The sequence below is a fragment of the Oncorhynchus masou genome, chromosome 32 (assembly GCF_036934945.1).
Source record: "Oncorhynchus masou masou isolate Uvic2021 chromosome 32, UVic_Omas_1.1, whole genome shotgun sequence".
NCBI classification, from domain to species: Eukaryota; Metazoa; Chordata; class Actinopteri; order Salmoniformes; family Salmonidae; genus Oncorhynchus; species Oncorhynchus masou.
Window position 1 is genome coordinate 49,312,520 of NC_088243.1, and position 14,767 is coordinate 49,327,286.

Genomic DNA, 14,767 nt, shown 5'->3' on the forward strand with positions numbered 1-14,767 from the left:
CTAATGTTAACCTGTTACATCTATGGGGGTGCTATTTCATTTTTGGATAAAAAGACGTGCCCGTTTTAAGCGCAATATTTTGTCACAAAAAGATGCTCGACTATGCATATAATTGATAGCTTTGGAAAGAACACTCTGACGTTTCCAGAACTGCAAAGATATTGTCTGTGAGTGCCCCAGAACGTGAGCTACAGGCAAAACAAAGATGAAACTTCAACCCGGTAATGAGTAGGATTTGAGGCTCTGTTTTTCATTGTCTCCTTATATGGCTGTGAATGCGCAAGGAATGAGCCTGCCCGATCTATCGTTTCCCCAAGGTGTCTGCAGCATTGACATATTTGTAGGCATATCATTGGAAGATTGACCATAAGAGACGACATTTGCCAGGTGTCCGCCCGGTGTCCTCCGTCGAAATTGGTGCGTCATCTTCAACTGCACATCTTTTTCCAAGCGATTCAGCGGAGAAAGGAGACTACCACGAACGATATCAATGAAGAGATATGTGAAAAACACATTGAGGATTGATTCTAAACAGGATTTGCCGTGTTTCAGTCGATATTATGGAGTTAATTTGGAAAACAGTTCACCGTTTTGATGACTGAATTTTCGTTTTTTTTGGGTACCCAAACGTGATGTACAAAACGGAGCGATTTCTCCTACTCAAAGAATCTTTCAGGAAAAACTGAACATTTGCTATGTAACTGAGTCTCCTCATTGAAAACATCCGAAGTTCTTCAAAGGTAAATGATTTTATTTGAATACTTTTCTGGGTTTTGTGCAAATGTTGCCCGCTAAATGCTACGCTAGCTATCACAAATGCTTGTTTTGCTATGGTTCAAAAGCATATTTTGAAAATCTGAGATGACAGTGTTAAGAAAAAGCTAAGCTTGAGAGCTAGCACTTTCATTTCATTTGCGATTTTCATAAATAGTTAACGTTACGTTATGCTAATGAGCTTGAGGCTATAACTGGATGCAGGTTTTTTCATAGCGAAACGTGAACAAAACAGAGCGATCTAACACAAATAATATTTTTTGGAAAAACTGAACATTTGCTAGCTAACAGAGTCTCCTCATTGAAAACATCCGAAGTTCTTCAAAGGTAAATGATTTTATTTGAATTATTTTCTTGTTTTTGTGTTAATGTTGCTGGCTGAATTCTAGGCTTATAGCTATGCTTGCTATCAACACTCTTACACAAATGCTTGTTTAGCTATGGTTGAAAAGCATATTTTGAAAATCTGAGATGAGTGGTAACAAGTCTAAGCTTGAGAGCAAATATATTTATTTCATTTGCGAATTTCATGAATAGTTAACGTTGTGTTATGCTAATGAGCTAATGAGCTTCCCGGATCCGGGATTGCTCGACGCAAGAAGTTAATTTCTGTTACCATTCCTTTTATGCACTCTGGCCGCCGGGGACTTTTCTGTCAGTCTGACCCGCTCTCTGATGTCCTTCTGATGTCCCATGGCTACTTACTGTGCACATTTTCTAGGGGCGTTTCTCTAACACGTTCAAAGTGAATACTGGAACAATATTTCTAACATAAGACTGGTCAGAGATTAGCTATAGAAAATTAATGTCATATTGTTTATTTTTACTAGAAACGTCCTCACTCTACAGGTAGGAAGTCTCGAGCCTTTACATACCTTAAGGGAACATTTCGGCATTTGCTGTATGGTTAGTGAGAAAGTCCATATTGCAAATGTACGGTCCCTTACTAGACGTCCGAAAATGTTTGTAAAATTCGCGGAGGGCGTCGGGCCGAGCTGCAGGGCCCGACCGACAAAGTTCATATGATGACTTCCCGGTAGGACATTCAGTTTCCGTTTTATAAAATAATCAAATTTTGGTCATTTTTCCCGTAAAAGTTCAAAGGAAAACTATCACACAGATACACAACTTGGAAGGAGGGACGTATTGGGGTGCGTAGAGACAGACAGTGCCTCCAACAGTTAGCTTTGTTCGAGCTAAAAAAGAACCGTCAGACCTAGAGTTCCGAAACTTTAGAAACCTGTTCTAGACCTCAGGTGGTGAGTTAGGTGGCTCTAGAAGGTTCTCGGACCGAGAAACAGCCTCGTACATTTGCAATGACTTCAATTCATTTTGACCATTACGAAAATGGCGACATTTAGAAAAGTCTCAGACACAAGACTAGGTGCATTGAAACCGGCTCGGCCCATAGACACGGACCCCAACGTTTCTGTCCGATAGCTCATTCAAGGACCCCATAGCAAGGCATGGAAAAAAGTGGATTTTCAGCACCAATTAGGGTTTTACTCGGGCACCGAAGGACCTATCGAGCCGAAATTCGGGGTCGCCTCACATAGGACTACACAATGTCCGAACTGGACCCGTAGCTAGAACCTAACTATGTGTTTTACGTTTTTATTATGTTTTAAACTAAAGGCGCTGTGAATTATGGGCCTGCTCTGACATATATGATAGTTGGCTTCTAAATTAGTTGGAAAAAGTGGGTTTGTTGTCAATTGATGTCAGAATGACATCTAATTGACTGATGGACACTGACTTGCTAGTTGACTTTTGTGCATTTGCAATATGTTTAAACGGAGAGGGACCATCACCAAAATGGCATTCTGAAATCAACACAAAAAATGGCATCACCATAGTCTCCAGACTGTGCCGAGTTCAACGAGACGCCCCGCTTGACCGTAGCTCGCTCTGAGTGCAGCAACCTTGAAAAAATGAAGGCCCAAAATGAAGCCTGGCCCTCAATGTCACTTGCTTTTGGGTGACAGTGAGAACCGTTCGACCTAAGGTGCGTTCCTCAGGTCCTCCCGATCCATGCAAGCCTAACCTTGACCGTGTGGCATTAACCCTTAACCTCTTACACTTATGGTGGCGCTATTTCATTTTTGGATGAAAAACGTTCCCGTTTTAAACAAGATATTTTGTCACAAAAAGATGCTCGACTATGCATATAATTGCTACCGTTCGAAAGAAAACACTCTGACGTGTCCAGAAATACAAAGATATTCTCTGTGCGTCCCCTAGAACGTGAGCTTCAGGCAAAACCAAGATGAGATGGCATCCAGGAAATGACAAGGATTTTTGAGGCTCTGTTTTCCATGGTCTCCTTATATGGCTGTGAATGCAAGAGGAGTGAGTCAACCCTTTCTGTCGTTTCCCCAAGGTGTCTGCAGCATTGTGACGTATTTGTGGGCAGATCATTGGAAGATTGACAATAAGAGACCACATTTACCACGTGTCCGCCCGGTGTCCTGCGCCGAAATTGGTGCGCAAAAGTCACCTGCCAGTATTTTTCCATGCGATACAGAGAGGAAAGCAAGCTTCCACGAACTGCATGTCAATGAAGAGATATGTGAAAAAACACCTTGAGGACTGATTCCAAACAACGTTTGCCATGTTTCGGTCGATATTATGTAGTTAATTCGGAAAAAGTTTTACGTTGTAGGTGACTGAATTTTCGGTTCATTTCGGTAGCCAGACGCAATGTAGAAAACGGAATGATTTCTCCTACACACAGACGCTTTCAGGAAACACTGCGCATTTGGTATGTAACTGAGAGTCTCCTCATTGAAAACATCAGAAGCTCTTCAAAGGTAAATGATTTTATTTATTTGGTTATCTGGTTTTTGTGAAAATGTTGCGTGCTACATGCTACTCAAAATGCTATGCTAGCTTTGCATACTCTTACACAAATTAGTCAATTTCTATGGTTCAAAAGCATATTTTGAAAATCTGAGATGACAGTGTTGTTAAGAAAAGGCTAAGCTTGAGAGCAGACGCATTATTTTCATTTTATTTACGATTTTCAGAAATCGTTAACGTTGCGTTATGCTAATGAGCCCGAGGCTTTAGTCACAAACCCGGATCCGGGATGGGGAGTTTCAAGAAGTTAAGCGAACGTGATAACCACTACACTACAGAAACTGCTGCAAGAACTGTCAGCAAGGAGTAAACCAAATTTTACTGATATTCATTGCATGACTTCGAATTTCCAAAGTAGGCATTTATGACAAAAATAATTATCCTTTACAATTATGGAAATTATTGCATGTGTCAATGAGCGCTGTTTCCACACAGGATGAAACTGGTTCCTTTCGCGTGTTTAGCGAACGTGATAACCTCTACCATACAGAATCTGCTGCAAGAACTGTCAGCAAGGAGTAAACCGAATTTTACTGATATTCATTGCATGACTTCGAGTTTCCAAAGTAAGGCATTTATGACAAAAAAATGTATCCTTTACAATTATGGAAATGATTGCATGTGTCAATGAGCTCTGTTTCCACCCAGGATGCAAACGGGGAACTTTTGCGTGTTAAGCGTACATGATGACCACTGTACTCCAGAAACTGCTCCTTGAATTGTCAGCAAGGAGTACAATGAATTTTACAGATTTTCATTGCATGAATTCAAACTTCTAAAATAAGGCATTTATGAAAAAAATCTCTATTTGAGTGAATGCACTGTTTCTGCACGGTTTTGAAACGGGGAACTTTTGCGTGTTAAGCAAACGTGATAACCACTACACTACAGAAACTGCTGTAAGAACTATCAGCAAGGAGAAAACCAAATTTTACAGATATTCATTGCATGAATTCAAATTTCTAAAATAAGGCATTTATGAAAAAGAATTCTCTATAACATCCACAGTAATTATTGCATGTGACAAAGAGCACTGTTATCGCCCTGTTTCGAAATGGGGACCTTTCGCGTGTTAAGCGAACGTGATAACCACGACACTACAGAAACTGCTGCAAGAACTGTCAGCAAGGAGTACAATGAATTTGACAGATTTTCATTACATGAATTCAAACTTTGAAAATATAGCATTTATGAAAAAAAATCTCTATTACAACTTTGGTAATTTTTGCATTTGAATGAAAGCACTCTTTCTGCCTGGTTTCGAACCAGGGACCTTTTGCGTGTTAAGCAAATGTGATAACCACTACACTACAGAAACTGCTGTAAGCACTGTCATCAAGGAGAAAAACTAATTTTACAGATATTCATTGCATGAATTCAAATTTCTAAAATAAGGCATTTATGACAAAAATAATTATCCATAACATCCACAGTAATTATTGCATGTGACAAAGAGGACTGTTTTTTGAATGCATTTGAATGAAAGCACTCTTTCTGCCTGGTTTCGAAATGGGGACCTTTCGCGTGTTAAGCGAATGTGATGACCACTACACTACAGAAACTGCTGCAAGAACTGTCAGCAAGGAGTAAACCGAATTTTATTGATATTCATTGCATGACTTCGAGTTTCCAAAGTAAGGCATTTCTGACAAAAAATATTATCCTTTACAATTATGGAAATTATTGCATGAGTCAATGAGCGCTGTTTCCACACAGGATGAAACCGGGTCCTTTCGCTTGTTTAGCGAACGTGATAACCTCTACCCTACAGAATCTGCTGCAAGAACTGTCAGCAAGGAGTAAACCGAATTTGACTGATATTCATTGCGCGACTTCGAGTTTCCAAAGTAAGGCATTTATGACAAAAAAAATGATCCTTTACAATTATGGAAATTATTGCATGTGTCAATGAGCTCTGTTTCCACCCAGGATGAAAACGGGGAACTTTTGCGTGTTAAGCGTACATGATGACCACTGTACTACAGAAACTGCTGCTTGAATTGTCAGCAAGGAGTACAATGAATTTTACAGATTTTCATTGCATGAATTCAAACTTCGAAAATACATTTACATTGCATTTACATTTAAGTCATTTGGCAGACGCTCTTATCCAGAGCGACTTACAAATTGGTGAATTCACCTTATGACATCCAGTGGAACAGCCACTTTACAATAGTGCATCTAAATCATTTAAGGGGGGGGGTGAGAAGGATTACTTTATCCTATCCTAGGTATTCCTTAAAGAGGTGGGGTTTCAGGTGTCTCCGGAAGGTGGTGATTGACTCCGCTGTCCTGGCGTCGTGAGGGAGTTTGTTCCACCATTGGGGGGCCAGAGCAGCGAACAGTTTTGACTTGGCTGAGCGGGAACTGTACTTCCTCAGTGTAAGGGAATTCACCCCCGTAGTGGACAAAAATGAATGGCAAATTATTGGCATAGGACAAACCATGTACACATTGGCCAATACCACCCAAAGCGGCGTTGATTCATGCAAAGTTTACTTCTATTGCCATATGGGTATTGCCAGTTGTAACACTTCAAAAATCCAACAGGTGGCGATTGCGCTCCACCATGGTTTGTCATATTGATATTGGACTCCAAGTCAACATCCAAAAGCCAAATTTTGAAAAAACGAATTTTTTGAAAAAAACGTATCACCCCTTAAAAAAGTGCTTTCTGGACCGTTTTTCGAAATTCTTTCGCTTTTTTTGACAATTACACATGTATAAGAACTGTATGAAAATACTTTTGTCCAATTTTATTATCATAATTTTTTTAAATTTTTTACTTGCGCATATTGCATATGTTTTGTCCATCTGCAATATGATTTCATAGGAAGTCAGAAGTCAAAAGTCAAAAATTATTAAATTTCATAAAAAACTTCACACACCCCTAAAAAAGTGCTTTCTGGACCGTTTTTCGAAAAATTTTCGAATTTTGTGTCAGTTACACAAGTATAAGAACTGTATCAACATACTTTAGTCATATTTTATTATCATAATGTTTTTGTTTTTTTTTGCTTGTGCATAAGGCATATGCTTTGTGGGGCCAAATGTCATAAGAAATTTGACATGCTCAAAAATCCTTCAGAAATGCAAAATTGACTGGCCTGATGAACTCGGGATGGCCGGGCAGTGATTGTTGTTCCTTTCAATCACTCGTGGTGTTGATTTCATCATGTCCATTTGTTTATGTTTTCTCACTTTTGCAAAGTCACTGTGCATTTGCCATATGGTTAACTGGGCATTCACCATCACCAATTTGTCATGCCATAAAAATCATGCAGGAATGCCAAATTGACTGGCCCGATGAACTCGGGATGGCTGGGCAGTGATTCTGGAACCTCTCCATCGCTCGTTTGGCTTGATTTCAGAATGTCGCTTTTGGTGATGGTACCTCACCGCTTAAACATATTGCTAATGGACAAGAGTCACCTGCAAGTCACCGTCCATCAGTCAATTTGATATCATTCAAAGCTAACTATTGGAGGCACTGTCAGTCTCTACGCACCCCAATGATACGTCCCTCCATCCATGTTGTGTATCTGTGTGATTTAGTTTTCCTTTGAATTTTTATGGGAAAAATGACTGATTTACAGTTCATGGGGGTTGCCTAATCATATATATGAAGTTTTGGAAAGATCTGATTTTTTTAACCCCTCCAAACAGCCCATGAGAGACCAATTATGGCACTTCCGGTTGGCACAGGAAGCTGTAACTCAACATACATCCTCATTGGGGTATTCCATTAGAGAATCCTGAGTTTTAAGTCTTTACCATTAAAACTGACTGATTTACACAGGGTTGAATGCACTATGTCTATCAAACTGCAGGCAGGTTATGGGTATACACTTTTAGGGCGATTTGAACCACTTCCGGTTGGTCCAGGAAGCTTAGAATCGACACAGGTAGACCTTATAGTGGTCTGATGGACTGGTACCAAAGACAGGTTCATACAACATTCATAACCCATATAGACTCCAGGTTGTATTTAGTGGAGCAGCCAATATATTCCTATGGGGAGAGAAGTCAATGAACACTGTTTTTATGTAAACACCTTCTTTTGACTGTGAAGGGTTAATGTCACACGGTCAAGGATAGGCTTGGACAGATCAGGAGGACCTTAGGAACATTCCTGTGGTTGAATTGTCTTTCTAAACCTAACGGTTCCGCCGCTGTCACCCAAAATCAAATGACGTACTGGTGAAGGCTTCATATTGGGCCTATTTTTCTCATGGTCGCCGCGCTCAGACCGAGCGAGCTACGGTCAAGCGGGGCACCTCGTTGGACTCGGCATAGTCTGGACACTATGGTGATGCCATTGTTTGTGTTGATTTCAGAATGTCCATTTGGTCATGTTTTCTCACTTTTGCAAAGTCACTGTGCATTTGCCATATGGTTAACTGGGCAGTCACCATCACCAATTTGTCATGCCATAAAAATCATGCAGGAATGCCAAATTGACTGGCCCGATGACATAGGGATGGCTGGGCAGTGATTTTGGTACCTCTCCATCGCTCGTTTGGGTTGATTTCAGAATGTCGCTTTTGGTGATGGTACCTCACTGTTAAAACATATTGCAAATGTTTTCTGACTTTTGCAAAGTCACTGAAAATTTGTGCAGGAATGCCAAATTGACTGGCCCGATGAACTCGGGATGGCTGGGCAGTTATTCTGGTACCTCTCCATCGCTCGTTTGGGTTGATTTCAGAATGTCGCTTTTGGTGATGGTACCTCACTGTTAAAACATATTGCAAATGTTTTCTGACTTTTGCAAAGTCACTGAAAATTTGTGCAGGAATGCCAAATTGACTGGCCCGATGAACTCGGGATGGCTTGGCAGTGATTCTGGTACCTCTCCATCACTCGTTTGGGTTGATTCCAGAATGTCCATTTGGTGATTTTTCTCACTCTTTCAAAGTCACTGTGCATTTGCCATATGGTTAACTGGGCGGTCACCATTACCAATTTGTCATGCTATAAAAATCATGCAGGAATGCCAAATTGACTGGCCCGATGACATAGGGATGGCTGGGCAGTGATACTGGTACCTCTCCATCGCTCGTTTGGGTTGATTTCAGAATGTCGCTTTTGGTGATGGTACCTCACCGCTTAAACATATTGCTAATGGACAAGAGTCACCTGCAAGTCACCGTCCATCAGTCAATTTGATATCATTCTGACACCAAACTGATACAAACTGACACCAAACCCACTTTTCCCAACTCATTTTGGAGCCAAGTATAACATACTTCAGAGCTGGCCCAAAATTCACAAGGCCTTCGGTACAAAACATTAAAAAACCATAAAACACATAGTTACTTTCTAGCTGCGGGGCCAGTTCGGACATTATGTGTAGTCCTATGTGAGGCGACCCCGAATCCCGAGTTTCGGCTCGATAGGTCATTTGGTGTCCGAGTAAAAGCCTAATTGGTGCTGAAAATCCACTTTTTTCCATGCCTTGCTACGGGGTCCTTGAATGAGCTATCGGACCGAGATGTTGGGTTCTGTCTCTATGGGCCGAGACGGTCACAATGCACCTAGTCTTGTGTCTCTGGGACATTTCTAAATGTCGCCATTTTCGTAATGGTCAAAATGAATTGAAGTCATTGCAAATGTTCGACGCTGTTTCTCGGTCCGAGAACATTCTAGAGCGCCGTAACTCACCACGCACTATCTACCTGAGGTCTAGAACAGGATTCTAAAGTTTCGGAACTCTAGGTCTGACGGTTCTTTTTTAGCTCGAACAAAGCTAACTATTGGAGGCACTGTCAGTCTCTACACACCCCAATACGTCCCTCCATCCAAGTTGTGTATCTGTGTGATTTATTTTTCCTTTGAATTTTTTATGGGAAAAATGACTGATTTACAGTTCATGGGGGTTGTCTAATCACACATATGAAGTTTTGGACAGATCTGATTTTTTAACCCTTCCAAACAGCCCCTGAGACACCAATTATGGCACTTCCGGTTGGCACAGGAAGCTATAAATACACACATGTCTTGACTGACATAGAAACCTAGGGAATCCTGAGTTTTAAGTCTTTAAGTTGAGAATTGACTGATCTACACAGGGTTGAATAATGCAGAGGCCTCGGCACCTTTCGAGGTGATGTACATCCAAATACCTTTTGGGTCAATTTAACCACTTCCGGTTGCTCCAGGAAGCTTAGAATCGACACAGGTAGACCTCATAGTGGTCTGATGGAATGTCATAGAAGACAGGTTCATACAGCATTCATAACCCATAAAGACCCCAGGTTGTATTTAGGGGAGCAGGCAATGTATTCCTATGGGGAGAGAAGTCAATGCACACTGTTTTTTTGTAAACACCTTCTTTTAACTGTGAAAGGTTAATGCCACACAGTCAAGGTTAGGCTTGCACAGATCGGGAGGACCTTAGGAACAGTCCTGTGTTTGAATTGTCCTTCTAAACCTAACGGTTCCGCCGCTGTCACCCAAAATCAAATAACATTGTGGTGCAGGCTTCATTGTGGGCCTATTTTTCTCATGGTCGCTGCGCTCAGACCGAGCGAGCTACGGTCAAGCGGGGCACCTCGTTGGACTCGGCACGGCCTTGGGATTATGTTTATGCCATTGCCTGCTCTCTGTGTCTTTAAACACCACGCTTTGTCACTCCATCCTTGCTGTGTGTGTGTGTGAGAGCTTTTCTTTGACATCTGTTGGCGAAAAATGACTGATTTACAGTTCATGGGGGTTGTCTAATCACACATATGAAGTTTTGGACAGATCTGATTTTTAACCCTTCCAAACAGCCCCTGAGACACCAATTATGGCACTTCCGGTTGGCACAGGAAGCTATAAATAAACTCATATCCTCATTGGGGTATGCCTTTACAGAATCCTGAGTTTTAAGTCTTTACGTTAAGAACTGAGTTATTTACGGAGGGTTTAGTGAGTGTGTGTTATTTCAGAAAATCATAGAAAATCACAGAAATGTCGCAGAGCTCCGCAGCACATTTTAAAAATACTCGTATGAACACCCTGCAACTGGATCTGTAACCGTTGAAAAAAAAAAACACCTATATCTGAACATCACGATCTGGTCACCGTACGATTTCTCGTAAATGACGATAGATAAATGGCCGATTTTTATTTTATTTTTTTATTGACACCGGAGGCTCCTTGACTTTGACGTGAAGTGAAAAAATCTTTTCTCTATTTTCATTTTGGACCTTTAATCCCAGAAATATGGCCATAACTCAAAAACCGTTGAGGCCTAAGATGCCATCTTGTTCGGGGCCATCTTCCCATAATGCCAAACCTACGCTCACCAAGTTTCGGCTTCGAAATATTTTCAGTTTTCGAGATATGGCACGTCGTGATTCGGGATGTTTTGTCCAATAGCAATATGATTGCTTATGCCCTCTTGTGGGATATTCCGGCATAGCGCAAAAATGGGCTAAAATTTGTTTATTTTATTAAACGAAAACCGAATGTCCGACAAAGTTCATTTGATGACTTCCGGGTAGGTCTGGCCCTACCGCTCGGCCCGACGCCGTCCCCGAATTTCTAAAATGTTTTCGGACGTCTAGGGAGGGACCGTACAGTTCCAATAGGGACTTTCTCACTAACCATACGGTGATTGTCGAAATGTTCCCTTAAGGTATGGTAGGGAGGCGAGCAGGCCAGAGGTGGATGAACGCAGTGCCCTTGTTTGGGTGTAAGGGCCTGATCAGAGCCTGGAGGTACTGCGGTGCCGTTCCCCTCACAGCTCCGTCGGCAAGCACCATGGTCTTGTAGCGGATGCGAGCTTCAACTGGAAGCCAGTGGAGAGAGCAGAGGAGCGGGGTGACGTGAGAGAACTTGGGAAGGTTGAACACCAGACGGGCTGCGGCGTTCTGGATGAGTTGTAGGGGTTTAATGGCACAGGCAGGGAGCCCAGCCAACAGCGAGTTGCAGTAATCCAGACGGGAGATTACAAGTGCCTGGATTAGGACCTGCGCCGCTTCCTGTGTGAGGCAGGGTCCTACTCTGCGGATGTTGTAGAGCATGAACCTACAGGAACGGGCCACCGCCTTGATGTTAGTTGAGAACGACAGGGTGTTGTCCAGGATCACGCCAAGGTTCTTAGCGCTCTGGGAGGAGGACACAATGGAGTTGTCAACCGTGATGGCGAGATCATGGAATGGGCAGTCCTTCCCCGGGAGGAAGAGCAGCTCCGTCTTGCCGAGGTTCAGCTTGAGGTGGTGATCCGTCATCCACACTGATATGTCTGCCAGACATGCAGAGATGCGATTCGCCACCTGGTCATCAGAAGGGGGAAAGGAGAAGATTAATTGTGTGTCGTCTGCATAGCAATGATAGGAGAGACCATGTGAGGTTATGACAGAGCCAAGTGACTTGGTGTATAGCGAGAATAGGAGAGGGCCTAGAACAGAGCCCTGGGGACACCAGTGGTGAGAGCGCGTGGTGAGGAGACAGATTCTCGCCACGCCACCTGGTAGGAGCGACCTGTCAGGTAGGACGCAATCCAAGCGTGGGCCGCGCCGGAGATGCCCAACTCTGAGAGGGTGGAGAGGAGGATCTGATGGTTCACAGTATCGAAGGCAGCCGATAGGTCTAGAAGGATGAGAGCAGAGGAGAGAGTTAGCTTTAGCAGTGCGGAGCGCCTCCGTGATACAGAGAAGAGCAGTCTCAGTTGAATGACTAGTCTTGAAACCTGACTGATTTCGATCAAGAAGGTCATTCTGAGAGAGATAGCGGGAGAGCTGGCCAAGGACGGCACGTTCAAGAGTTTTGGAGAGAAAAGAAAGAAGGGATACTGGTCTGTAGTTGTTGACATCGGAGGGATCGAGTGTAGGTTTTTTCAGAAGGGTGCAACTCTCGCTCTCTTGAAGACGGAAGGGACGTAGCCAGCGGTCAGGGATGAGTTGATGAGCGAGGTGAGGTAAGGGAGAAGGTCTCCGGAAATGGTCTGGAGAGAGAGGGGGGATAGGGTCAAGCGGGCAGGTTCTTGGGCGGCCGGCCGTCACAAGAAGCGAGATTTCATCTGGAGAGAGAGGGGAGAAAGAGGTCAGAGCACAGGGTAGGGCAGTGTGAGCAGAACCAGCGGTGTCGTTTGACTTAGCAAACGAGGATCGGATGTCGTCGACCTTCTTTTCAAAATGGTTGACGAAGTCATCTGCAGAGAGGGAGGAGGGGGGAGGGGGAGGAGGATTCAGGAGGGAGGAGAAGGTGGCAAAGAGCTTCCTAGGGTTAGAGGCAGATGCTTGGAATTTAGAGTGGTAGAAAGTGGCTTTAGCAGCAGAGACAGAGGAGGAAAATGTAGAGAGGAGGGAGTGAAAGGATGCCAGGTCCGCAGGGAGGCGAGTTTTCCTCCATTTCCGCTCGGCTGCCCGGAGCCCTGTTTTGTGAGCTCGCAATGAGTCGTCGAGCCACGGAGCGGGAGGGGAGGACCGAGCCGGCCTGGAGGATAGGGGACATAGAGAGTCAAAGGATGCAGAAAGGGAAGAGAGGAGGGTTGAGGAGGCAGAATCAGGAGATAGGTTGGAGAAGGTTTGAGCAGAGGGAAGAGATGATAGGATGGAAGAGGAGAGAGTAGCGGGGGAGAGAGAGCGAAGGTTGGGACGGCGCGATACCATCCGAGTAGGGGCAGTGTGGGAAGTGTTGGATGAGAGCGAGAGGGAAAAGGATACAAGGTAGTGGTCGGAGACTTGGAGGGGAGTTGCAATGAGATTAGTGGAAGAACAGCATCTAGTAAAGATGAGGTCGGCGTATTTCCTGCCTTGTGAGTAGGGGGGAAGGTGAGAGGGTGAGGTCAAAGAGGAGAGGAGTGGAAAGAAGGAGGCAGAGAGGAATGAGTCAAAGGTAGACGTGGGGAGGTTAAAGTCGCCCAGGACTGTGAGAGGTGAGCCGTCCTCAGGAAAGGAGCTTATCAAGGCATCAAGCTCATTGATGAACTCTCTGAGGGAACCTGGAGGGCGATAAATGATAAGGATGTTAATCTTGAAAGGGCTGGTAACTGTGACAGCATGGAATTCAAAGGAGGCGATAGACAGATGGGTAAGGGGAGAAAGAGAGAATGACCACTTGGGAGAGATGAGGATCCCGGTGCCACCACCCCGCTGACCAGAAGCTCTCGGGGTGTGTGAGAACACGTGGGCGGACGAAGAGAGAGCAGTAGGAGTAGCAGTGTTATCTGTGGTGATCCATGTTTCCGTCAGTGCCAAGAAGTCGAGGGACTGGAGGGAGGCATAGGCTGAGATGAACTCTGCCTTGTTGGCCGCAGATCGGCAGTTCCAGAGGCTACCGGAGACCTGGAACTCCACGTGGGTCGTGAGCGCTGGGACCACCAGATTAGGGTGGCCGCGGCCACGCGGTGTGGAGCGTTTGTATGGTCTGTGCAGAGAGGAGAGAACAGGGATAGATAGACACATAGTTGACAGGCTACAGAAGAGGCTACGCTAATGCAAAGGAGATTGGAATGACAAGTGGACTACACGTCTCGAATGTTCAGAAAGTTAAGCTTACGTAGCAAGAATCTTATTGACTAAAATGATTGAAATGATACAGTACTGCTGGAGTAGGCTAGATGGCAGTGGCTGCGTTGTTGACTTTGTAGGCTAGCTGGCAGTGGCTGCGTTGTTGACACTACACTAATCAAGTCGTTCCGTTGAGTGTAATAGTTTCTACAGTGCTGCTATTCGGGGCTAGCTGGCTAGCTAGCAGTGTTGATTACGTTACGTTACGTTAAAAGAACGACAATAGCTGGCTAGCTAACCTGAAAATCGCTCTAGACTACACAATTGTCTTTGATACAAAGACGGCTATGTAGCTAGCTAGCTACGATCAAACAAATCAAACCGTTGTACTGTAATGAAGTGAAATGAAAATGTGATACTACCTGTGGAGCGAAGCGGAATGTTGACAGGGTTGTTGAAGTTCTATTCGGTAGACGTTGGCTAGCTGTTGGCTAGCTAGCTAGCAGTATCTCCTACGTTAAGGACGACAAATAGCTGGCTAGCTAACCTCGGTAAATTAAGATAATCACTCTAAGTCTACACACTCTAAACTACACAATTATCTTGGATACGAAGACAGCAAAGACAACTATGAATTTTACAGATTTTCATTGCATGAATTCAAACTTCTAAAATAAGGCATTCATGAAAAA

At 43.8% G+C, this 14,767-nt stretch overlaps 1 non-coding gene across 1 annotated transcript; it reads right to left on the reverse strand.

Annotated features, from left to right (window-relative positions):
• Window positions 1–4,878: 4,878 nt before the first annotated feature.
• Window positions 4,879–4,951, reverse strand: trnav-aac (transfer RNA valine (anticodon AAC)). The gene has a single exon. It is a non-coding gene; the product is annotated as a tRNA-Val (tRNA).
• Window positions 4,952–14,767: the final 9,816 nt, after the last annotated feature.